This window comes from Lissotriton helveticus, chromosome 3_1 (genome assembly GCF_964261635.1).
Source record: "Lissotriton helveticus chromosome 3_1, aLisHel1.1, whole genome shotgun sequence".
Taxonomy (NCBI): domain Eukaryota; kingdom Metazoa; phylum Chordata; class Amphibia; order Caudata; family Salamandridae; genus Lissotriton; species Lissotriton helveticus.
The window spans coordinates 1,683,635,420-1,683,659,398 of NC_136061.1; the positions used below are offsets into that span (position 1 = coordinate 1,683,635,420).

The 23,979-nt window shown below is 47.9% G+C and overlaps 1 protein-coding gene and 1 pseudogene across 1 annotated transcript in view; one reads left to right on the forward strand and one right to left on the reverse strand.

Annotated features, from left to right (window-relative positions):
- LOC144824296 (uncharacterized) overlaps positions 1-23,979 on the reverse strand; it is a 718,699-nt gene that overhangs the window by 102,419 nt on the left and 592,301 nt on the right. The window lies entirely within an intron of this gene.
- LOC144825571 (28S ribosomal RNA) lies at positions 1,068-3,176 on the forward strand (annotated as a pseudogene).

Here is a 23,979-nt window from a genome sequence, read left to right on the forward strand (position 1 = left end):
GGCCCCTGCTCTGGCAAGGGGCCTTCCCCGGCAACCCCCTTTGACGCTACGACGTCATTCTTCCAACTACGACCTCAGATCAGACGTGGCGACCCGCTGAATTTAAGCATATTACTAAGCGGAGGAAAAGAAACTAACCAGGATTCCCCCAGTAATGGCGAGTGAGAGAGAGAAAACTCTGTTTATTTAGACCTTAGTCTTTAAAACCGATCGAGTAAAATTCAAGGTATTGTACAAAATTAGTTATTAGAAAAACAATATACAGCTTTGTTAAAATCTTTAAAAGGTATAAAAATGTACAAAACATTCTACTTAAAAGCTAAATCGTCTTCGACATTTAAAATCAAGGCTATTTGTTATCTTCATTAGTGCGCCACTACAGTATGGAGATTTAAAAGATATTAATACCCATAGGACTTGTCCCGCCTAAATTGCTCTTCTTTTTTTATTATATGCAGGGTAACTGGGGTTTCTCACTGCACTTCTTTGAGTTTTCCCCTGATCATTTGATTTCTTTCTTTCAGGTAGTAACCCAGAGCTATAGATATTTCTAGATATTCCATTTTTAGCATTAAATCGATTGCTTGGGCTCTCACTCTTGTGTCATATTTTATGAATATGGGTCGCAGGATCCGTTTTCTCACTTCCACACACATGAGGCAATCAAGAAGAATGTGCATGATCTCACATTTAGTCCCCATACCGCATTTGCATAAACCATCTGGGTACATCATTTCTGCCGTGACTTTCTCCTCCACTCGCCAGAGGTTAATGCCAATTCTCATTTTTAAAATATCCCACCTAAATCCATAGTTCGGGAGTGCTTCTAGGTATGGATATCCTATGTCGGTTTCCCATACTTCTATCATGTTTTTTACCGATTTTTTGTTTCTTAGATAACCTAGGTCCTGCATTCTCGAGTGCTCCCTTCCTTGTGCTCTAAGTGACACTTTTGTGAAGACTACTTCCAAGGGGTTTTGGGTTGTACCCACATCTAGGCAACAAATTGTCTCTTTTAACTTCTTTTTGGCCTCCACTGCCCATCTCATGTTGCTGTTTTGCATTTCCTCACTACACCAATGTGACACTTTTTGAGCTTCCTCTAGAGATTGACGTTTCCAAAATCTAGTAACGGCGAGTGAAGAGGGAAGAGCCCAGCACTGAATCCCCGCCCGACGGCTGGTGCGGGAAATGTGGCGTACAGAAGACCGACTCCCTGGCATCGCTCAGGGGGCCCAAGTCCTTCTGATCGAGGCTCACCCCACGGACGGTGTTAGGCTAGTAGTGGCCCTCGTGCGCCGGGATCGGGTCTTCTCAGAGTCAGGTTGCTTGGAAATGCAGCCCAAAGCAGGTGGTAAACTCAATCTAAGGCTGAATACGGGCGCAAGACCGATAGCCAACAAGTACCGTAAGGGAAAGTTGAAAAGAACTTTGAAGAGAGTTCAGGAAGGTGTGAAACCATCGAGAGGTAAACGGGTGGGGTCTGTGCAGTCCGCCCGGAGTATTCAACACGGCGGGAAAGTCTGTGGCCTGGGAGTTCCGGATAATCTCTGCTGGACCGGCACCCGAGCCCTACACGGCCCCCGCAGGACGCATTTCCCCTGCGATGGTGCGCCACGACCGGCTCCGGGTCGGCTGGGAAGGCTTCGGGGTGGCAGGTGGCCCTCCACTCCGGCGGAGGATGTTACAGCCCAATGGCAGCAGCTTTGCCGTGTCTGCGGGGCCGAGGGAGATTCGACCGCTTCCACGCCCTCCCCTTGGCACCCATTGCTGGCCGCTCCTTCGGAGCGGTGGAAGGGGGGACGGGGCCCCCTGCTCTCGGCGTAACTGTCGACTGGGGTAAACTGTTCTCAGTGCGCCCTGACCACGTTGCGCCACCGGGCGGGGAGGCCCATGCCGGCCACCAGGGGTCTGCGGTGATGTCAGTTAGCCACCCGACCCGTCTTAAAACACGGACCAAGGAGTCTAACACGTGCGCGATTCGGAGGGCTGAGCAAAACTCTGTGGCGCAATGAAGGTGAGGTCCGGCGAGCGCCGACTGAGGTGGGATCCGGCTGCGCTTCCAGCGGCCCATCTCGCCCGCTCTGTTGGGGAGGTGGAGCATGAGCGTGTGTGATAGGACCCGAAAGATGGTGAACTATGCCTGGGCAGGGCGAAGCCAGAGGTAACTCTGGTGGAGGTCCGTAGCGGTCCTGACGTGCAAATTGGTCATCCGACCTGGGGATAGGGGCGGAAGACTAGTTGAACCATCTAGTAGCTGGCTCTCTCCAAAATTTCCCTCAGGATTGCTGGTGCTCGGAGCCCCCAGTTTTATCTGGTAAACCGAATGATTAGAGGTCTTGGGGCCGAAACGATCTCAACCTATTCTCAAACTTTAGATGGGTAAGAAGCCCAGCTTGCTGGCGTGGAGCCAGGAATGGAATGTGAGTGCCTGTTGGGCCACTTTTGGTAAGCAGAACTGGTGCTGCGGGATGACTCAAACGCCGGGTTAAGGCGCCTGATGCTGACGCTCATCAGACCCCAGAAAAGGTCTTGGTTGATATAGACAGCAGGACGGTGGCCATGAAAGTCGAAATCCGCTAAGGGGTGTGTAACCACTCACCTGCCGAATCAACTAGCCCTGAAAATGGATGGCGCTGGAGGGTCTGGCCCATATCCGGTCGTCACCGTCGCTGAGAGCCGCAGGGGCTATGCCGCAATGAGTAGGAGGGACGCTGCGGTGAGCATGGAAGCCCGGGGCGAGTGCCCAGGTGGAGCCGCAGCAGGTGCAGATCTTGGTGGTAGTAGCAACTATTCAAACAAGAACTTTGAAGGCCGCAGTGGAGAAGGGTTTCATGTGAACAGCAGTTGAACATGGGTCAGTCGGTCCTAAGAGATGGGCGAGCCCCGTACGGAAGGGTGGGTGATGGCCTCCACTGCCCTCGTCCAATGGAAAGGGAGTCAGGTTCAGATCCCTGAACCCGGAGTGGCGGAGACGGGCGCTCTTGCTGCGTCCAGTGTGGTAACGCAAATGATTCTGGAGAAGCCGGCTGGGGTCAGCAGGGTAACCAGATGGCCTGGGCGGCTGGGCCTCCCCTTCCCCCTGCTACCGGGCAAGGCAAGCAGAGAGGCGACCAGTGGCAGCACCAGGGAAGGTGCATTCCCAGCAGCTGCCTTGGAGCTCCTGGCCACCCTTTCTGGACTGCAAGGGCGACTGCGTATGGCACCCTCCCAGGCCATCCAGGCGCTGGGTCATCCCGGGTCATCTGGTTGCGCTATCAGATAGCCCTGCGTGCCGGGCGACCAGATAGCCCTGCGGGCCAGGTGACCAGATGACCCTGCAGGCCGGCTGACCAGATGGCCCTGCGGGCCGGCGGCTGGGTATATCCCCCGCCTGGCTAGGGTTTGGAAGCTGGGACTGAGCTTGGAGCTTGAGCTCCGTCTGGTGGGCCCCGGAGTGCGTGAGCCCATGTCCTGCAAGCCATCAGAGGGTCTGGGCACTGGGGATGGGGGTCCACCAGGTACCGGGGAGGCTCTCCCCGGTCTGGCTAGGGTTCAGAAGCTAGGACCAGGCCCGGGGATTGAGCTCAGTCCGTGGGGCCCCTTGGTGCGTGAACCCCCTGTCCTGGAAGCCATCAGAGGGTCCGGGTGCTAAGGACGGGGGTCCCCAGGGTCCCGGGTAGGCTCTCCTCGGCCTGGCTAGGGTTTGGAAGCTGGGACCGGGCCCAGGGCTTGAGCTCCATCCGGCGGGCCCTGTGGTGCGTGAGTCCCCCATCCTGCAAGCCAACCAAGGGTCCGGGCACTGGTGACGGGGGTCTGCTGGGGCCCTGGTAGGCTCTCCCCGGCCTCGCTAGGGTCAGAAGCTAGGACCGGGCCCAGGGCTCATTCTGCGTCTGGTGGGCCCCAGGGTGTGGAAGCTCTTTGTCCTGTAAACCAGCCGAGGGTCAGGGTGCTGAGGACGGGGGTCCACTGGGGCCCGGGGAGGCTCTCCCCGACCTGGCTGCTTTCAGAAGCAGGGACTGGGCCGGGGAGCAGGGGTGGCTGGCTTTATCCACTACACAGGCAGAGCGGAGTTTTCTGCCCACCCATGGTACCAACTAGATTTCTAGAGGCCACTGATTAGCTACATTCAGGAAATATTATAAAGTTTACCTGCAGAAAGCAGGCAATATATTTATTATCTATCACCTGCATTTTACTTTTATGCATTAATGCTTTTGAGTTCATGCGGTGTGTCCTGTGTTAACACTGGCTATGTGAAAGATAATCTTTTAAAGAAAATTTTGATTTATTTTGCTCCTTTCTATTTTTAAAAGTTCCTCTTCAAGTCTGCTAGGATTTTATTTTAGAAACTCTGATTTAATTAACTTACGTTTAAAATGAGCTGTTTTGCAAGTGGATTCTGAGCTGAATATTAAGACACAAAACATGTATTTTAACATTGTAATTAGAGAATAGAAAATTGCAATTTGTTCTGAAGCACACATTTCTCACTGTTAAAAATGAACTCGGTAGGAATAAATATTTATTTCAGCTTTGAAGAGATACCTAAACTGGTGTTATCCAATTGGATAAAGGCAGGAGCTATATTTGACTACAGTAATGAAAAAACAATGCTTCTGGGTACATATCATAGGTTAGGTGCACTACAATGCTTTGCAACATGGTGCATGTGTGCCAGGTGTAAATCTGATTAATGCAGAAATACAAAATAAATATGCTGCCCTCAGCGCAGCATGGAACTCACATCTGCCTTTGGACAGCAAATTTAGTGAAAGATGGACACATTTTTTGCAACTATTGGTTTGCATTTTACTGTGCAGGGGGGCAAAAAGTGGACAAGGATCCCCCATCAGATGAATGCAGTGAGTGACTACACCCACCTGCAGGAGGATGTGAAAGAGTGCCCATACATCCCATTCATCCTCTCCCAAATGGTGCCTCAGGGGGCAAACTGACCATGTGACATCTGTTGGTGCTGCACACTCAGGACCTAATTTATGAGGTTTTGTCTTAGTGCAGTGCCACAGGCCTTCCTGCTGTGCTGCCCTATGGTCAAAAGTATAGGGCAGTAATGCACTGCATCTATCAGATACGGCGCATTCCTGTCCCCTGCGCTCAAAGGGCTGCAGTGCACAAATACAGGGACCCTCGCACCATGGTGCAAGAGTGCCTTCGTTAGGGGAATGATTATTTTTGTGCAGGAAAAGAAAGCTTCCTGCACAAAAACAATCACAAGAGGCTTTTCCTCTTTCTTTGGGTGCTGCATAATGCAGCTTACATAGAAAAAGGAAAAACAAGGAGAAATCAAGATATTTACCCCCGTTGTTCCTCTCTTACGCCTCCCAGGGAGGCAGTGTCACCAAGCCATGGATGGTGCTGGGAACGCCCCCAGCAACACCCATTGCACAGCCATTTAACATAGAAAACTGCAATAAAAGGAATAATATTTATGAGGTAGTATTAAGCCAAAAATAGTGGATTAGTGCTGCCTCATAAATATGGAGCAGGCTCCTGCGCCACAGAATGCCTCAAAAAGTGACGTTCCGGGGGCGCAAGGGGCCTCTTAAATGAGGCCCTCAGTGAGCCTCCAACATCACCTTTGCCTCTATGTCTGCATTTATCATAGAGCACAGGCACAGAGGCAAAAAGTTTTCTCTTTTGCATGAAACTATGCTCCATGCACATGAGGGAACCTTCACTTGAGATCACACTAGCACAATATCTGCACTGTTGTATTTGTTATTACAGAAGGGACTTCACAAGCGTCAGCAGCACCTACTGTAATAAGGAAGGTGCTCAGGTCACAAAAAGCTACTCGTAAGTTCCTGTTTTGCCCCCCGGGCCACTATTAATAATGATGTCCCTAGATGAAGAAACCTAAGGGCCTGATTTACTAAAATTTCAGGCAATACAGCAGGGAACTTGCTGTGCAGCGTTGCGTGAAATGGATCGAGCAGTTTTGCACCATGTCTACTAAGATTTGGCTCTCTTCTGCTCCCTCCTAGTACTTGCATACTGTTTGCTGCCTAGCACCAATGCAGGCACCCTTGTGCCATGGTACAAGGGTGCCTGCATTACGGACAGGATTATTTTTATACTGGAACACACTAGGTGAGGAAGGTGAATATTTAGTAGCTAGTACAGATGAGTCAAGAATAGAACTAACTGCCAGGGGAATGAATTGCATTATTAATAGGAAAGAGCCTATGTCTGAGTATGGTTTAAACTTTCGGGAAGGAAAGTTGCAAAGGTGTGGGTGCAGTCTTTTTGCTATCTGCACAGACTTGACAGATTGGTATGCCTTTGTTATTTTTTGTGGCATGGCAGGATGGTGTGATTTATTTAATTTTCCAAAGACAGAATTCCAAAGAAACAATGTCCTCGATGCATTTAGAGTTTTTAACCAATCATATGGGTGTTTTTCTGTTATTACCCTGTCTAGGACCAGAATGATGGTCGTTGTAGACTTCAACAAAGGAAGCACATGATCTGGCCATGGAAGGGATGCCTAGAAAATACAACCCTTATGTAAGGTGTGCACCCTGAATATCGATGGGTGACAATATCATGGAGAAAATATACAAAACAGATATTGACAGTTTAGTAGGTCTAGATTTTCTAAACCTATTTCTCTATATGCAAATATATCCGGTAAGTTTATCCCCAAGATCTTGGAGAAAGGAATAATAAATCTACACTTTCATCTTTCAATATTTTGTCCCCCAATATTCTTGTATCACAACATTCTAGGGGTTGAGGTTCAGAAGTACAATCCTTTATAAATCATGTAATCTGTTCGATTTCCCTTAGTGAGGGTTTTAATGACTACAGAGTTTGCAGCAAGTCTGCCACCCGGATAACTGGGTTTACCCAACATCTACATGAGATGTGGTATGCAAAGGCTAAGTGGAAAGGACATCTGTCCATTTTTGGCAAATGCCCCTATAGTACCAAAGCCTAAGTGGCCCCACACAATGCTTTTTCAACTATGGGAGACTTTATATCAGAGCTATAAGGCTTAAAAGCAAAGTAAGTGGAGCTAGTGGCAAATGGTGCCAGAATGCGAACTTAGCTGCCACATCATACAAGTGTGAAATCTCCTACTCCCCCAAAATGAAAGTTATGACATTATAGGAGTACATGTATTTAGTGAAATAGATTGGAGGCTCTGATTGATAAATCTGCCTAGCAGTTACCATAGGACAGTCCTATCTTTTTCGGAGTCTCCACAGTCATAAAGATACTACTCATAAAATACTTTTGTGAATAGCAACCAATCCTAAACTTACACAAAAGTGTAAATTTACCTTTGTGAATCAGGCTCCTAGTTCTCACACATAGAAACATGTCTCAGACATTTCTGATTCCTTCATGTTCAGGTGTCCAGTAGAGCACATATAGTGGTTAATCTTTGGCAATGATATCTTCCTGTACAATTAAGACTGAAGTGTAATATCATGTTTTGGGAAAAAAGTTCTTCAGTGGGAATGATTGTCATATTCAGTGCATTCATCTGGCCACATAGTCAAGGCAAAGGGAAGTCTGACATCAAACGATAAACCCTTATGATTTGCTGATAGTGAAAATATAACTCTATTTTTTTTATTTTTTTATTTATTTGAAGTTTTATATAGAGCGAACATGGCCCGTTAGAATAACAGAGCGCTTTGCAAGGAAAGACATGATACGTACAAGAAGGCAAGGGCAAAGTGAAGGGATGGGGGATAGGGAAAAGTCAATAGTGGGACAAAGCCGTGGCTATATACAAGAGTCAATATAGTTCTACAATTCGCGATGACTTGAGTACAATAAGGCAAAAGGAGGAGATATGTACAATAAATGGTACAGGTCCAAGTACAGGGTGGCGTGGGCAAAATACAAGGATGGGGGTTGGGGAAATGACAAAAGTAGGACAAGCCGTGGAAATATATATGGGTCAATACAGTTCCAAGATCGGCGAGTGATTTGATTACTACCGAGCCACCCCGAGACGCACCCACGGACCCTTCTGCTGCCACTCCTGCAAGTTCACCTGCATCCGGACCTGCACTACTCCTGCACCGACCAAGACCAAGACGAGCAACAGCAGCAGCCACCTGAAATGCATCCTGCTCAACACCCACTCCGTCCACAGACACGCTGTCGAGCTCTGGAACCTGCTCGACACTACTTCACCAGACGTCGCCTTCCTCACGGAAACCTGGATGAACGCCTCTTCAGCGCCCGACATCGCCATCGCCATCCCAGACGGCTATAAGATCATCCGAAGGGACCGCATCCACCAGACCGGAGGAGGCATCGCCATCATCCACAGGAACACCCTCCGCATCACGACCAACACCGATGACACCCTCGCACCCGCCGAGCACCTCCACTTCCAGGTCCACATCAACCCCAAGACCACCCTCAGAGGCACCCTCATCTACAGACCCCCGGGACCACGCACACAATTCAGCGAAGACATCGCCGACTTCATCAGCCCGCTCGCCCTCCCCTCCGCTGACTACATCCTCCTCGGGGACCTCAACTTCCACCTGGAGAACAACAACGACCTCAACACCACCACCCTGCTGGACAACCTCGCAAACCTCGGACTCAAGCAGCTGGTGACCACCCCCACCCACTACGCCGGGGACACACTCGACCCAGTCTTCTCATCCAGCAAGGACATCGCCTTCAGCCACGCCACCGGACTCCACTGGACGGACCACAGCTGCATCCACTTCAGCTTCAAAAGGACCACGATCCACCACCAACAGCAACAGGTTGCACCCAGAAGCTGGAACAAGATCACAGCCGACCAGCTCGCGACTTCCCTGAGCAAGAACCCACCCACCAGCGCAACAAACCCCAGCCAAGCGGCCACCAACCTCACGAAGTGGATCAGCGACTGCGCAGACGACCTGGCCCCCCTGAGGACCCCGCCTAGCAGACCCGGCAGCAAGAAAGCCCCATGGTTCACCGACGAACTCAAGAGCTCCAAGAAGAACTGCCGAGCCCTCGAGAGAACCTGGCGCAGAGACCCAACACATGACAACATGACTGCCCTCAAGCTCGCCACCCGAAAACACCACCAACTCATCCACGCAACCAAGAAAACTGCATTCAAGGAACGACTGGACAACAACGCACACAACAGCAAGGAACTCTTCAACATCGTCAAAGAGCTCTCCAACCCCAACGCCGGAAACAGCGACATCACCCCTTCGCAAGACCTCTGCAACTCCCTCGCCTCCTACTTCCACAACAAGATCACGGACATACACAACAGCTTCAGCACTCAACCGACGCACGCCACGACCGAACCACCGCCCCCCACCACCACCCTCTGCGCCTGGACCCCGATCAGCACCTAGGATACCGTCCGCACGATGAACTCCATCCACTCCGGATCTCCGACCGACCCCTGCCCTCACCACGTCTTCAACAAGGCCGACACTGTCATCGCACCCCACCTGCGGGACATCATCAACACCTCCTTCGACACCGCGACCTTCCCGGAGAGCTGGAAGCACGCCGAACTCAGCGCTCTACTAAAGAAGCCATCAGCCGACCCCACCGACCTCAAGAACTACCGCCCCATCTCGCTGCTCCCGTTCCCTGCAAAAGTCATCGAGAAGACCGTCAACAAGCAGCTGGCCGCCTTCCTCGAGACGTACGGATCCCTCGACCCCTCGCAGTCTGGCTTCCGAGCCAACCACAGCATCGAGACCGCCCTGATCGCAGCCACCGATGACATCCGAGCACTGCTTGACAACGGAGAAACAGCGGCCCTCATCCTCCTAGACCTCTCCGCGGCCTTCGACACTGTCTGCCACCGTACACTAGTGCAGCGACTCAGCAACGTCAGAATCCAGGAAAAGGCACTGGAATGGATCATCTCCTTCCTCGCCGGAAGGACACAGAGAGTCCGCCGCCCCCCGTTCAGATCTGAAGCCACCGAAGTCATCTGCGGCGTTCCTCAAGGGTCCTCGCTCAGTCCAACCCTCTTCAATGTCTACATGAGCCCCCTCGCAGACATCGCACGCCAGCACAACCTCAACATCATCTCCTACGCCGACGACACCCAGCTGATCCTCTCCCTCACCAACGACCCCGCCACCGCCAGAGCCAACCTTCACGAAGGGATGAAAGAGGTAGCCGAATGGATGAAGACCAGTCGCCTGAAACTGAACTCGGACAAGACGGAAGTCCTCATCCTGGGATCCTCACCCTCCGCCTGGGACGACTCCTGGTGGCCCCCCGCCCTAGGCAGCGCACCCCAACCAACAGACCACGCACGCAACCTGGGCTTCATCCTGGACTCCTCCCTCTCCATGACCAGACAAGTCAACGCCGTCTCCTCGTCGTGCTTCAACATCCTGCGCATGCTACGTAAGATCTTCCGGTGGATCCCCACCGAGACCAGGAAGATGGTCACCCAGGCCCTCGTCACCAGCCGTCTGGACTACGGCAACTCCCTCTACGCCGGAACTGCCGTCAAACTCCAGAAGAGACTCCAGCGGATCCAGAACGCCTCAGCACGACTCATCCTGGACATCCCCCGTCGCAGCCACATCTCCGGACACCTGAGAGACCCGCACTGGCTCCCGGTCAACAAGAGAATCACCTTCCGTCTCCTCACCCACGCACACAAAGCCCTACACAACCAAGGCCCAGGATACCTCAACAGCCGCCTCAACTTCTACGCTCCCAAACGCCAGCTTCGATCGACCGGCCACGCCCTCGCCACCGTCCCCCGCATCTGAAGAGCCACCACAGGGGGAGGGTCCTTCTCCTACCTCGCCGCCAAGACATGGAACTCCCTCCCGACCCACCTCCGCCTGACCCAGGTCCACCTCGCCTTCAGGAAACAACTCAAGACCTGGCTGTTCGAGCAGTAGCGGACCCCGCTCCCCTAGCGCCTTGAGACCCTCTGGGTGAGTAGTGCGCTATATAAATGCCCTGTTTGATTGATTGATTGATTGATTACAATAGGACGAAAAAGATATGTACAAACACAGGAACAGGGAGCATTGGAAGGAGTAAGAGTTGTTACAGGTAGTAGGTCACACGCAAGTACACCAAGGGGACCTTATTGGAGGAATTTGCTCATTAAGAAGGTTTTAGCTCCTTTTTTGAAGAGCGCCAGAGACGGTATTCTTCTGATGGAGGAAGGAAGCGAGTTCCATATTCTTGGTGCAGCTCCGGAGAATGCTCAATTGTATGTTTTTGCCTTGCAGAAGCGGGGTGACTGGAGCACACAGTCTCTGGTGGATCTGGAGTTTCTGGATCTCCCAGATACCACGAGTTTGAGATATGCCAGGTAGTACTTGTACAAGGCTTTGTGAGTGATGGAGGTCAGCTTGAGATGAATTCTGCCTTCAAGGGGAAGCTAGTTCAAGGCCTTCAGGTGTGGAGAGATATGGTCAAATTTTTTTGAAACAGATAAGAGACTGGCTGCTGCATTGTGGCACACTTTTAAGGGGGCAGTCAAAGTCTTAGGTAGGCCAGATAGTGTGGAGCAGCCATATTTGGTTCTGGAGATAACTAACGCCTGCACAGCGGTTGTTAGGTCGGCGGTTCCAAGGAAGGGTTTTAGTTTTCTCAAGTAGCTCAGTTGGAATATGTCAGTTTTTGCCATCGCTTGGATGTGTTCCATCATATTCAGGTTGTAGTGTGTTTTATCTAGGTACCTGAATCAATATCCTATTCTTTGCCCTTGTCCGGTTATAAATCAATAATATCCCTACAACGGCATTTCTATTTCTATTTTCTATTTAGGGGGTTTTATAGAGCGCTTGGTGACGCACGGCGGCGTGTCCCCGCGCTAAAGAGCTAATCACCTACTGGAACTCACAAGTGCGGAAAGAACTACTGTATGAATAAAGCCGTCTTCAGCTTGGCTCTAAAAATTGGTTCTGAAGGTTCTAATCGCAGCGCCATAGGTAACTTGTTCCATCTTGATGCTGCGAGGAGCCTAAAAGATCTTCCACCCATCCGAGCTCTGGACACCTTAGGAATTGCCAGGAGTCCTGAGCCAGAAGATCTCAGGGAGCGAGACGGCTCATAGGGTGTCAGAAGTCCTTTCAAAGGGAGCGGAGATCTCCCGTTGATAATCCTGTGGCACGTGCACAGGGCTTTGAATTCCACCCTGCTTCGGATCGGGAGCCAGTGCAGAGACCGGAGGGCCGCTGTGGATCTCGCTCTTCTGGGTAGTCTAAGCACTAGTCTGGCAGCGGCATTCTGAAGAACCTGTAGACGGTTCAGATTCTTCTCCAGAGTTCCTAAGTAGAGAAGATTGCCGTAATCCATCTTTGACGTGACTAGTGCATGTACCAGGGTTTGGCGGGCTCTGATAGGTAAGAATTTTAATACCTTCCTGAGACTTTTGAGGGTCCCGAAGCATGATCCAACCACCTGGTTGATCTGGGGGCCAAAGGTAAGGTCAGAGTCAAACCAGATGCCTAAGTTCTTTGCTTTCTGGCAAGGGGTGGGTACTGGACCTAAACACGGCGGCCACCATGCCGACGTCCACGCCGATTGGTCTCCCCCCACCACCAGCACCTCGGTCTTGCCTCCGTTGAGCTTGAGGCAATTAGCGGACATCCAGGTTGCTAGGTCTTGCATGCAAGCTCTGAAGATGTCCGCCGAAAGGCCGGGCGCACGTGACAGGGAGATGACCAACTGCGTGTCGTCGGCGTATGACACCATTCGGAGGCCGTAACTCTCAACCAAGGTAGCGATCGGGGCAACATAAAGATTAAAAAGGGTTGGGCTCAGGGACGAGCCCTGCGGCACCCCTTGATCCAAAGAGATGCGTTCAGAGTACTGGTCACCTTGCCTTACTTGGAAGCCTCGGCCTGCAAGAAATGAATAAATCCATTTCAATGCTGCCCCTCTAACCCCACCTTTGCTCAGACACTGTAGCAAGATGGAATGTGCTACAGTGTCGAACGCCGCACTGAGATCCAGGAGGATTAAGGCCATGGTTTGTCCCTCGTCAGCACCTTGTCTAAGGGTTTCGGTGGCCCTAAGAAGGGCAGACTCCGTAGAGTGACGAGGCCGAAACCCGAATTGCGTAGGATGAAGGAGGTTGTTTCCTTCCACAAATTTCATTAGCTGCTTATTTACCACCTTCTCCGCTACCTTGGAGAAATAAGGCAGCAAGGAGATGTGGCGAAGGTTATCTAACTTCTCAAAGCTAATGTTGGGCTTCTTACGTAGGGGGAGCACCACAGCCTGTTTCCAATCCTCTGGTATGGAGCTGGATAGGAAGGAGATATCCAACCAGTGTCTGATATAGGGTTCTAGTGTTTCCAGACTGTCTCCCAGCCTTTTAGGGGAGGCGGGATCCCGAGGGGAGCCAGATTTAACAGATCTGCAGATTTTGACTAAAGCCCCCGGTGAAGGGATGGTGAAATTCAGTAGCCGATTTTGGTCGGCTTCATCACTCAATAAGTCTGCAGGCATTTCCGCTGCAGGAGGTATGTGGGGAAAAGCAGAGTAAATTTTAGACACTTTGTCCCCAAAGTAGTTCGCAATGCGGTTGCATGCTGCTACTGAGTGATCTTCCTCTAAAATAGAGGTTTTTGGGGTGGCCAGAGTTTTATATATGCTGAACAGTTCCCTAGCCGAGTTCTCTGCCTCGTGGATTCTGTCAGCATAATATGTGGCCTTCTCTATCCGGATCTTGTTGTGATAGGAGCGTCTCTTAACAAGATAGGCCTCTTTCATCCGGTCGTCGTATGCCACTCTCCACTGCCTTTCTGCACGTTTACAGTCCCTTTTGGCGCAACGCATCGCCTCGCCAAACCAGGGAGCCGTTCTTTGTCTCTGAACCCCTGTGGTGGGTCGTCCCAACGGGGCTGTGCAGTCCAGAGCAGCAGTAATACGGTCATTGAGCAACCTATTCGCTGTATTCACGTCATTGCCTCCTGGGGGACCTTCCGCGGTGAGGGCTGTATTAAACTTTTGCAGGGAGAATCTTGCCCACCTGCGCCGAGGATAGTTGAGAGGGGTGGGGGCGTTAGCTTTATATTTGGGCAGGAAGATGGCAAATGGGACCAAGAAATGGTCTGTCCAAGGCAGGGGCACTGGGGGAGCAACTGAGACATCCTCCCAGTTAGCAAATATTGGGTCAAGCAAGTGCCCACGATTGTCTGTAGGAAGCAGCCCCTTTAGTTCCAGCTGTAGGGTGTGAAGTTCATCCCGGAACTCCACCGCTCCTTTATCTGAGGAGTCATCCAGGTGTGTGTTTAAGTCTCCTAACAACAGAAACTTGTCCCTCCTGATCGCTGATTCAGTAACACACTCTAAAAGGTTGCCTTTGAATCTGGACATAGGTCCTGGAGGGCGATAAACTAGCAGACCCTTGATCGTCGTGCTCCCATCAATGTTTATGCTGAAAACACCTGCCTCGCATCCTGTCAAGTTGACTCGTTCGAGTTTGCAGGCCCATTGCTGTTTAAAGGCGATCGCAATTCCCCCTCCTCTGCCTACAGGTCTGTCCAGGCGCACCATTTGATAGTCGTCTGGTAAGGCCTGGACAACATCAGGATCAGAGTTGGCATCTAGCCAAGTTTCAGTAATGAACAGCAGATCGAGATGTTTGTCAATGAGGAGGTCATAAACATCGTGCTTGTGGCAGCTGAGCGACCTGGCATTGATTAGGCCGCAGGACAGCGAGGAGACACCAGCCCTGTGGTCATCAAGCGTTGTGTTAAAGTGAAATTGGCAGTGTTTACACCCTACGATCTCCCCAACCCTTATACTGTGGAGGCCCGGGGTGCAAGTATGTGAGGAGAAACTTTCTAAGTCACTCCTGCTCCAGGTGATTCTGCCATCAGGGACAGGGGTTGTGGCCCTGGGCCGTGTCCGGTCGCGGACGGGCGCAGACGGGCTTGGCTTTGGCGCGGCTGCGCCGTCTGGCCATGACACACATTATATAGGAAATAAGGAGGGTGGGAGGCCGGCGCGACTAGAGCGCACCCCCAGCCACACCTAAAATGGCGCCCACCGCCGCCAGCACCGATACACAAAAAGCGGCAAGGCGAGGTTAGGAAGAGGAATTCAGGCGTGTGGAGGAAATGTCAGTGTTCCTAAATCAATGACCCACTTTAAAATCAATTTAAAAGCCCCCCGAGTGAAAATAAAATTTCGATCTTTCTGCTTCCTAAAATAGTTATTCTGCAAGTAGTCTTCCAACAATGATTGTTCCAGTAAAATGAGCTCGCAGCCCTAGTGTCTCTCGCTAGGGAGAGCTCCTGATAGGCAGCGTGCTCGTGAATTAACAGCCCTAAATAGCCTGGGAGGGCGGGAGGCCGGCGCGACTAGAGCGCACCCCCAGCCACACCTAAAATGGCGCCCACCGCCGCCAGCACCGATACACAAAAAGCGGCAAGGCGAGTTTAGGAAGAGGAATTCAGGCGTGTGGAGGAAATGTCAGTGTTCCTAAATCAATGACCCACTTTAAAATCAATTTAAAAGCCCCCCGAGTGAAAATAAAATTTCGATCTTTCTGCTTCCTAAAATAGTTATTCTGCAAGTAGTCTTCCAACAATGATTGAAACCCTTTTCATAATTCAGTCATAGCGCATGCTGTCACATTAAGCAAGCCTCTTCCTCCAGCCCCCTAGAAAGCACACCGAGTTCTTAAACAAATCCAAGCCTCCAGCAACCTGGGAAATCCAGGTGATTCTGCCATCAGGGACAGGGGTTGTGGCCCTGGGCCGTGTCCGGTCGCGGACGGGCGCAGACGGGCTTGGCTTTGGCGCGGCTGCGCCGTCTGGCCATGACACACATTATATAGGAAATAAGGAGGGTGGGAGGCCGGCGCGACTAGAGCGCACCCCCAGCCACACCTAAAATGGCGCCCACCGCCGCCAGCACCGATACACAAAAAGCGGCAAGGCGAGGTTAGGAAGAGGAATTCAGGCGTGTGGAGGAAATGTCAGTGTTCCTAAATCAATGACCCACTTTAAAATCAATTTAAAAGCCCCCCGAGTGAAAATAAAATTTCGATCTTTCTGCTTCCTAAAATAGTTATTCTGCAAGTAGTCTTCCAACAATGATTGTTCCAGTAAAATGAGCTCGCAGCCCTAGTGTCTCTCGCTAGGGAGAGCTCCTGATAGGCAGCGTGCTCGTGAATTAACAGCCCTAAATAGCCTGGGAGGGCGGGAGGCCGGCGCGACTAGAGCGCACCCCCAGCCACACCTAAAATGGCGCCCACCGCCGCCAGCACCGATACACAAAAAGCGGCAAGGCGAGGTTAGGAAGAGGAATTCAGGCGTGTGGAGGAAATGTCAGTGTTCCTAAATCAATGACCCACTTTAAAATCAATTTAAAAGCCCCCCGAGTGAAAATAAAATTTCGATCTTTCTGCTTCCTAAAATAGTTATTCTGCAAGTAGTCTTCCAACAATGATTGAAACCCTTTTCATAATTCAGTCATAGCGCATGCTGTCACATTAAGCAAGCCTCTTCCTCCAGTCCCCTAGAAAGCACACCGAGTTCTTAAACAAATCCAAGCCTCCAGCAACCTGGGAAATCCCCGCTGCTTTGTTTTGATTTCGCCTGAAGAACTCCTGTAAAGCACTGTAAGAACGACCAGTTCTTAGTGACATCTTTATTGACGTCTTATGTCCAGCCTTACGTCAAACCCGGCACCTTTCAGGTATAAATATACCAACGTTGCCTTAAGCAAACACACGGTGGTAATCCTGGAGCAGTGCAGCTATCTACTTCCGAAGAGCCCAGCTGATGCGAGAGCCCACGGACGCTGCCCATCCCTTTTGACGCGCTGAGAAAGACGCTGTCTTTTCTCTTGCCGAGAAATCCAGCCTCCGGCGTTTCCAGCCTACCCTTGCGGGTGACTGGGATACCGAGTCCTGAGAGAGAGATACCAGCCCTCCTGCCTTCTAATACCCAGGTACTGAACTGACTAAACCCTTACAGAGAATTCTTGAGTCAGATTCTTGGCAAAACAAACTTAAATAAAACTGCTACTTACTTACTCCTTCCCATGTATTAGGCTTAGGTCAGGTACACCGGGGTAGGCGTAGTTAGAAGCACCAGTTGAGTACGATTAGTCAATGTATATATGTATGTATCTATTTTATCCATTTTAAAGTATCATATGGCTAAGAAACCATATCAATGCTTTTAAAATATTATTTCATAATCCTGCTTTTACTGTATGCACTTTACTTAACTATAAGTATTGCAATTGTAGCAATTCATTTCACTGGTATGAGGAAAGAGACTGCTCAATAAATAACATCTTTTATTGAAAACGCCCATCTCTCTTTTTCTCTGCAATCTGGTGAAACTAAGCACACACCTTTGACTGAGTGAAATAGCTGTCTTTTGTTTTCACACGACTCTAGAGATATACTCTTATTCAGGGAGAGCAAAGTTGTCATGTTTTATGGTTGTCAGAAACTAAATCCCTTCTTGTCTATCCAGGGAGGTTGAACTCCTCCTAGCTTATTCGAGAAAGTTTCTAGTGAACTCTGAGCTAGCTGGCAAAAAACTTAAGTCTAATATAGTCAGTAGAGACCTAGTTAACCTCAGTCCTACGTCTAAACTACTGAAGATATTATTCCAATGCGCTGAGCCTGTACAAAACTCACATAGTGCAGCACTAATGAATAACATTGTGCGCAAAAAGTACAAAACAACATTAGACATCTCTAATGGATTCATTTGTCAAAATATAGAACCTGAAAGCAGGTATTTCACCGCTTTCTCAATAATGGGCTCGCAGAAAAATTCTGTTGACTCCCACAGGGGTTCAAGAACAGCCCAGGATTATTCTCAGCAAGAGTAACAGAGTTACTACAAATGTATGATGATGAGGCATTATCTTATGTCGATGACATCTATCTAACAGATGATGACTTGGATACTCACTTGAAAAGAGTGAACACCATAATACTTGGGTTCGCAGCAGAGGGTTACAAATTCAACTTTAAAAAGTCACGAATTGCCCATATAACTGTCCTGTTTTTAGGATATGAATTATCAAGTGAAGGCAAAAGCCTGGCAGACAATTTCTTAGAGAAATGTGCTGTAATCCAAGCACCAAGAACGCTGAAAAACTTACAATCAATTCTAAGTTTCCTGAATTTCGGAAGAACTTACATTCTAAATTATGCACAGAGGGTTAAACCTCTCTATGAAATAATAAAACCAGATTTTAAAACAATCAATTGGACTCAAAAACACACAGAAATTTTGAGATCATTGCAAACAGACATGTTAGCTAAAACAAAACTGCAAACACGCGATAACACACGCAACCTTGTAATCCGAGTCATCCCAGGAAGATGCAGATTCACATACCTGACCTCAAATGAGGGAGAAACGGTACCAATAGCATACAAATCACATTTGTACACAGAAGCTGAAAAAACATTCAGTATTAAGGAAAACATTGTACATGCGGTTCAAACAGCTGTAGCAAAAGAAAGAGACCAAGCTGACGGCAGACAGATTACTGTTAGAACAGCAGAATCAGCCTTTGAGGCATTAACAAGCCCATGTAATTTACAGACTGTGGCATTAAATCCAAAATGGATACAATTGGAAAATTCTCTTGCTACAGACAAAGTGAAATACTATTTTGACCCGGAAATGAAAAAATTAAAAAATCTAGAATATGAAAGAGAATATCCTCTGCCAATCGACATTCTGCCCATACAACAGTACGCCTGTGTAATATATACAGACGGACATGCACAACCCTCAGTTTGGGGAAAACAAGCCTATAACGCCACATGCGAGATTGTTAAATACGTGTGGCGCGGAGGTAAATTGAGACCTCTGGTAACAAAATCACACTCTGTAGAAAATAATTCAGAAAAACAAACTGAAGTAATAGCGTTAAAAATGGCGCTAGATGATGCCGATCACGAATTCCCGACACTAATAGTGTGCGATTCGTATTACTGCGTCAAATCATACAATAACGACTTGCAGAAATGGGTTCAAAACGGTTACAAAGATGACACAGGTGCCACAATAAAGCAAAAATCGCTTTCGGAACAAGTAGTTCTTTTACAGAAAGAACTACCAAAGACTCACGTGATACATTCATTGAGTCATGAACGTGATGGCGTTCACGTTTCAGGGAATTCATTGGCTGAGACAGCCACAGCGGAAGCAACTAAGCCGGCTTCCGTAGCTACAAAAAAATGTTCAGGAAAATACGTAGAAGGGGAAACGATGCTGGCAGTAAAAACGTCATCAAAAGGCGACTGTTCAGCGCTACCTGTCAACTATCCACTCAATTATACACACATAATCGATGCAAACTCCGTTCCTTTTTCTCAAATCCCTGGAGTGGGGGATAGAGTGATTCCAAACACGAACAGGACAAACTTATTAGTGGCAGACGCACATATGGGTGAGGGTCTAAGACACCTTAAGATTAAGGAATCTCTGAAAGAATTACAATCAGTATACTGGTGGCGGGGAATGAGTCTGCAAAACTACAAATTTGCATTTTACTGTAAAAACTGCAACAGAGACCGCAGTGGCGAAATGCCCGGAGTACTACCAATGCCCTCCTTTTAGAGATCACAAAAATACCAATACAAAATACCCAGAAAAAATGCGTTCCATTAATATTATTATTTGAGACTACTTTCACTTAAAATGTAGACCCCAGCTCTCGGCTGACGTCTGAACTGTTATTAAAAAGATATGCGAGTCTATAGCAGCATAGACGCAATTGGCATGCTACATTCTGATCAGGGTCCTGCTTTTAGCTCTCGAGCTTATAAGGAGGCCATGACCAGCATGGGCATTGCATTGCGGGAATCTTATCACTTCCTTCCTGAGGGAAATGGGATGGTGGAAAGAAAAAACCGAGACATAAAGCAATCTATACCGGCAAAGGTATTAGGTTCGGGTGTTGGGTGGGTCAAACATTTAATAAGTGTCCAACGTAGTCTTAACAATCTCTAAAAGGTTTCAGTCCGTACGAACTATTGTTCGGAACTAGAATGCATATCCAGGACCTCGATAGTCAAACTTCAGTGGTAGAAAGAAAATGCTTTGATATCAAAGATCGTTTGGCTATTTTACAGGACTTAAACGAAACAAGAAAAGACCTGAGCAACATAAAGTTGAAACAACAGCCAACAACCACTGAAGAGAAACCACCTGTCCCAGCAAGGTCTGTCTGGATTCCAAAGATTGGGGATCTGGTCAGAGAGAAAATCGCGGTGAAGAAGGAATTTGGGCCTTCTTACAGAAAAGCAGTACCGGTCTTAGCTGTCAACGGAACAAGATCAGTTGTACTACCGCCCCTTGCTGGTAAAAAGGAGAACCGAGTTGTATCCATCGACCTGGTTAAACCACAATCATGTGGCCAATAATAAGTAGTAGGCCAAGTGGACTCCCAAGAAGTAGCAGAACACCAAAGTTTGCTACAAATCAAGAGGTTCAAACTGAGAGACTAATCACATATGATAAACCTACAGTGAATCAACAAGGACTATGCAACAAAGCCATGGAACTTATGCCTCTTGAAACCCAAATTACAACAATTCGTCAAGAAACACCTGTCTACAACGATGTAGCCACAGACTGTGCTAATAAAACAAAGAAAAATCCAGAAGCAATTCCAATAATTGACAGAACTGCATCAGGCTACTTCATCAACTTCGATGACTTTTCTGAGGATCCGAGTGAACCTGAGGAACAGCCAACATCAACAACAACTTTTAAAGACAAGACTAAAAAACTCTTTCATCAACTAAAAGAAACCTATCTAATTTCCCCTTGGATTGAATTTTGGGTGGTGCTAGGTGTACTTTTCCTCCTGCTTTGGCTCATCATGGTGCTATGCTTGGGACACTTCATTGAGGGAAAATATGTTACAATGGACACAGCAAGCCAGAACATCAACCTGGTCATAAAGCCACACAAGTCTTCACACATCGAGAAAAGAGAACTTTCTTCAGTAAACTTCACAGCCAATCCATTACCCGGTGGGGTAGCATGGGACAAAACAGATTACAATATATATGGCCCGGTCGAGCTCTTGAAGTATCCTCATCAATTTAAGGTTTCATTAAGTGACTTTGTAAAACCGAGTACATTCTCTGATGATTGGGACTTTGAAAGTATTAATGATATGATGTCAGACTTAGTTATGTCAGCAAAATTTACAGAACATGATTATTTACAGGGTTCATCAAATTATGAACAGATGTACTGCTACAACCACTATGGTAACTATTATTTGCATAAATCTGCTCAACCTAGAAATGTTTTAAATTATAATCAATGGGAACATTGTGCAACTCCACCAAAAGGTAGTTCAAAAACATTCTATGAGAAATTCCCATACTTCTCAGGGTTTAACACAAGTGAAGCAGAAACATTTTATTTCATATTGTTAAATAAGACAGGAATGAAAACCATGCTAACAAATACAAAATTAATGTATTCAGAATCATTTTATGAAAAAATGAATACAGTTGGTTTTGATTTTTGGAAAAATAACATTGAAACGAAAACAATCTGGGGTACTAAAGACTGGCAGGTCCAAGGTATAGAATCATTATTCAGAGCCTGCATGATCCCAGAACAAATTACATTTTTGAATGACACAATTCAACAAACAACCTGTCTTGGCCTAGCCAAAATTAAAGACTTAAACAAACCGTCTATTCCAAAGCCAACACATGACAGTAATAGCACTACAGATGTTGAGATAGACGTATCCCATATTTCTAACCAAAACAGAACACATCCTGATTGGAAGAAATGGTTGATCTGGCCCACAGACACAAATAACTGTCAAGATAGATTCCTGAACAAAATACAGGGGTTCATATTGACCAGGCCAGACCCTAGATACTCCCAGCGACAACATCCAGGGATTGTAACAACATACAGTGTGGGTAAACTATGCCTTGAATGGCTGCATACATCCACACTGGCAGAAATTAAGCAACACTTAATTTTACTTAAAGAAGGTGCTGACTTGCGTGATTTCATTATGGGACCACGCAAACAGCGTCAAAAACGTTTCATAGCGGCCTCTATATATGCAGCTTATTACGAAGTTTGGAAAGAAACTCAAATTAAAACAGCAGAGAAAATACGGGAAATTGACAGTATTAATTTGGAAAAATCACTTTCTGTTGTGGACAATGGGTTAATGACTCTGTCTTCCAGAATATATTCACTAGACAGTATTGTATCATCTGCAATCGATATAATAGAACAGGACATGCTAATGTTACAACATGGTCAGTCCCAATTGCGTTCTATTGTACAGCTTGGCTGGACGTTACAAAATCTGCGTTCAGGCTACGTGCCTTGGCGTCTAATCAACACAACGTCACTGTTCTCTATCTTTAACCTTACTGATATACAAATCAGCTTGGCACAAAAGGGAGCGGAATATACAATTCTGAGCATTGAAAAACTTGAGAGATTACCATTAACAATGTCAGAACGACCTGTCATTGAATGGATAATACACGGGATAATAGCTATTCCGATAACAACTTTCCAATTTCGATACTGCCAACAGTATATACAGGCAGGCCAGTATGAAAGGTTGGGTAAAGGATACATCAAGTCATCATGGAAATTGCCTTACACTCACACATGTTATACTGAAAAAGGACAGAATGTATTTCTCAGTGGTGATAATTGTGAACAATCACTGAGTGGTACACTTCTGTGTAATGGTATAAATCTACATGGGGCCTGCAACTCGAATAGAGCCATTCTTTAGACGGCTTTCAAACGGGAGCTACATTCTAATAGTGGACCACAGATGTTGTGGCCTGGTGCCAGGAAAAGCTTATCTCGTAAGCGTAACTTCCAGGGTCACTTGCTGTATGCAAGTATTGTATCCCAACGACACTCCAGACAGGGAGGGAAAAATTTGGCCCACGTCTAAACTACTGAAGATATTATTCCAATGCGCAGAGCCTATTGGGACTATAGGAACTACACTACAAGGTTGCTGTCCGAAATAATCCCAAGTGATTTGGCTGAGTCCACAATGGTAGCGGAGCAGTTTAGTGCTGTGATGGAGTTGGTCTATTCTAGGATGTCAGCAGATTTTTTTTGGGGGGGGAGATGAGAAGAAACTCAGTTTTTTTGGCATTCAGTTTGAGCTGGTTGTTGGCAAGCCAATGGACAGTCAGTTTCAGGGTGTCATTTAGATGGGTGATCTCCTCAAGAGAGGAGATTTTACAGTAGATCTGGGTATCATCTGCATACATGTGGAAGGAGATGTTGGCTGAGTGGAGAATTTCAGCTAAAGGTTTGAGGTAGAGATTAAAGAGAGTAGGGGGCAGACTGGAGCCTTGCGGGACACCAACGGAGATCGGGCAGGGATCAGATAGGTTGTTATTGACAAGGAATCTCTGTGTGCTGTTATGGAGGAAGGAACCAAACCCTTTCTTGACAGTACCTCCTAAGCCCATGCTGTGTTCAAGGTGTTCATGTTGTTTCTCGTGGTTGACCGTGTCCAATGCAGAGGAGAGATCCAGAAGGATCAGAAGACAGGTTTTGCCGTGGTCAAAGGCTAGGAGAGCATCGTCAACGATGTGAAGAATAGTAGTATCAGTGCTGTGCCCAGGCCTGAACCCAGATTGGAATTTGTCGAGTAGATTGAAATTGGCAATGTGTTGGCTTAGTTGTAGCTGCACACATTTCTCCAGTACGTTCACAAGAAGAGGGATATTCGAGATGCGTCTGAAGTTATCTGGAATTTCCGGATTCAGAGTGGTTTTTTTTAGGATGGGGATGACTTGCCCGGTTTTCAGTGAGTCAGGTATGGTCCCTTGGAGAAGGGAAGCATTGATAATGGTAGTCCAGATGGGAGTTATGAGTGAGGTGGTCGCTGCCAAGCAGTTGGCAGAGAGGGAGTTGTTAAAGTGGGTATTCGGTTTTAAGGAGTATAGAATTTTTGAGATGGAATGGTCATCATAAAGATCGAATTTGGACCAGTGAACCTTGTTTTTTGGTGTTGCTTGGTGGG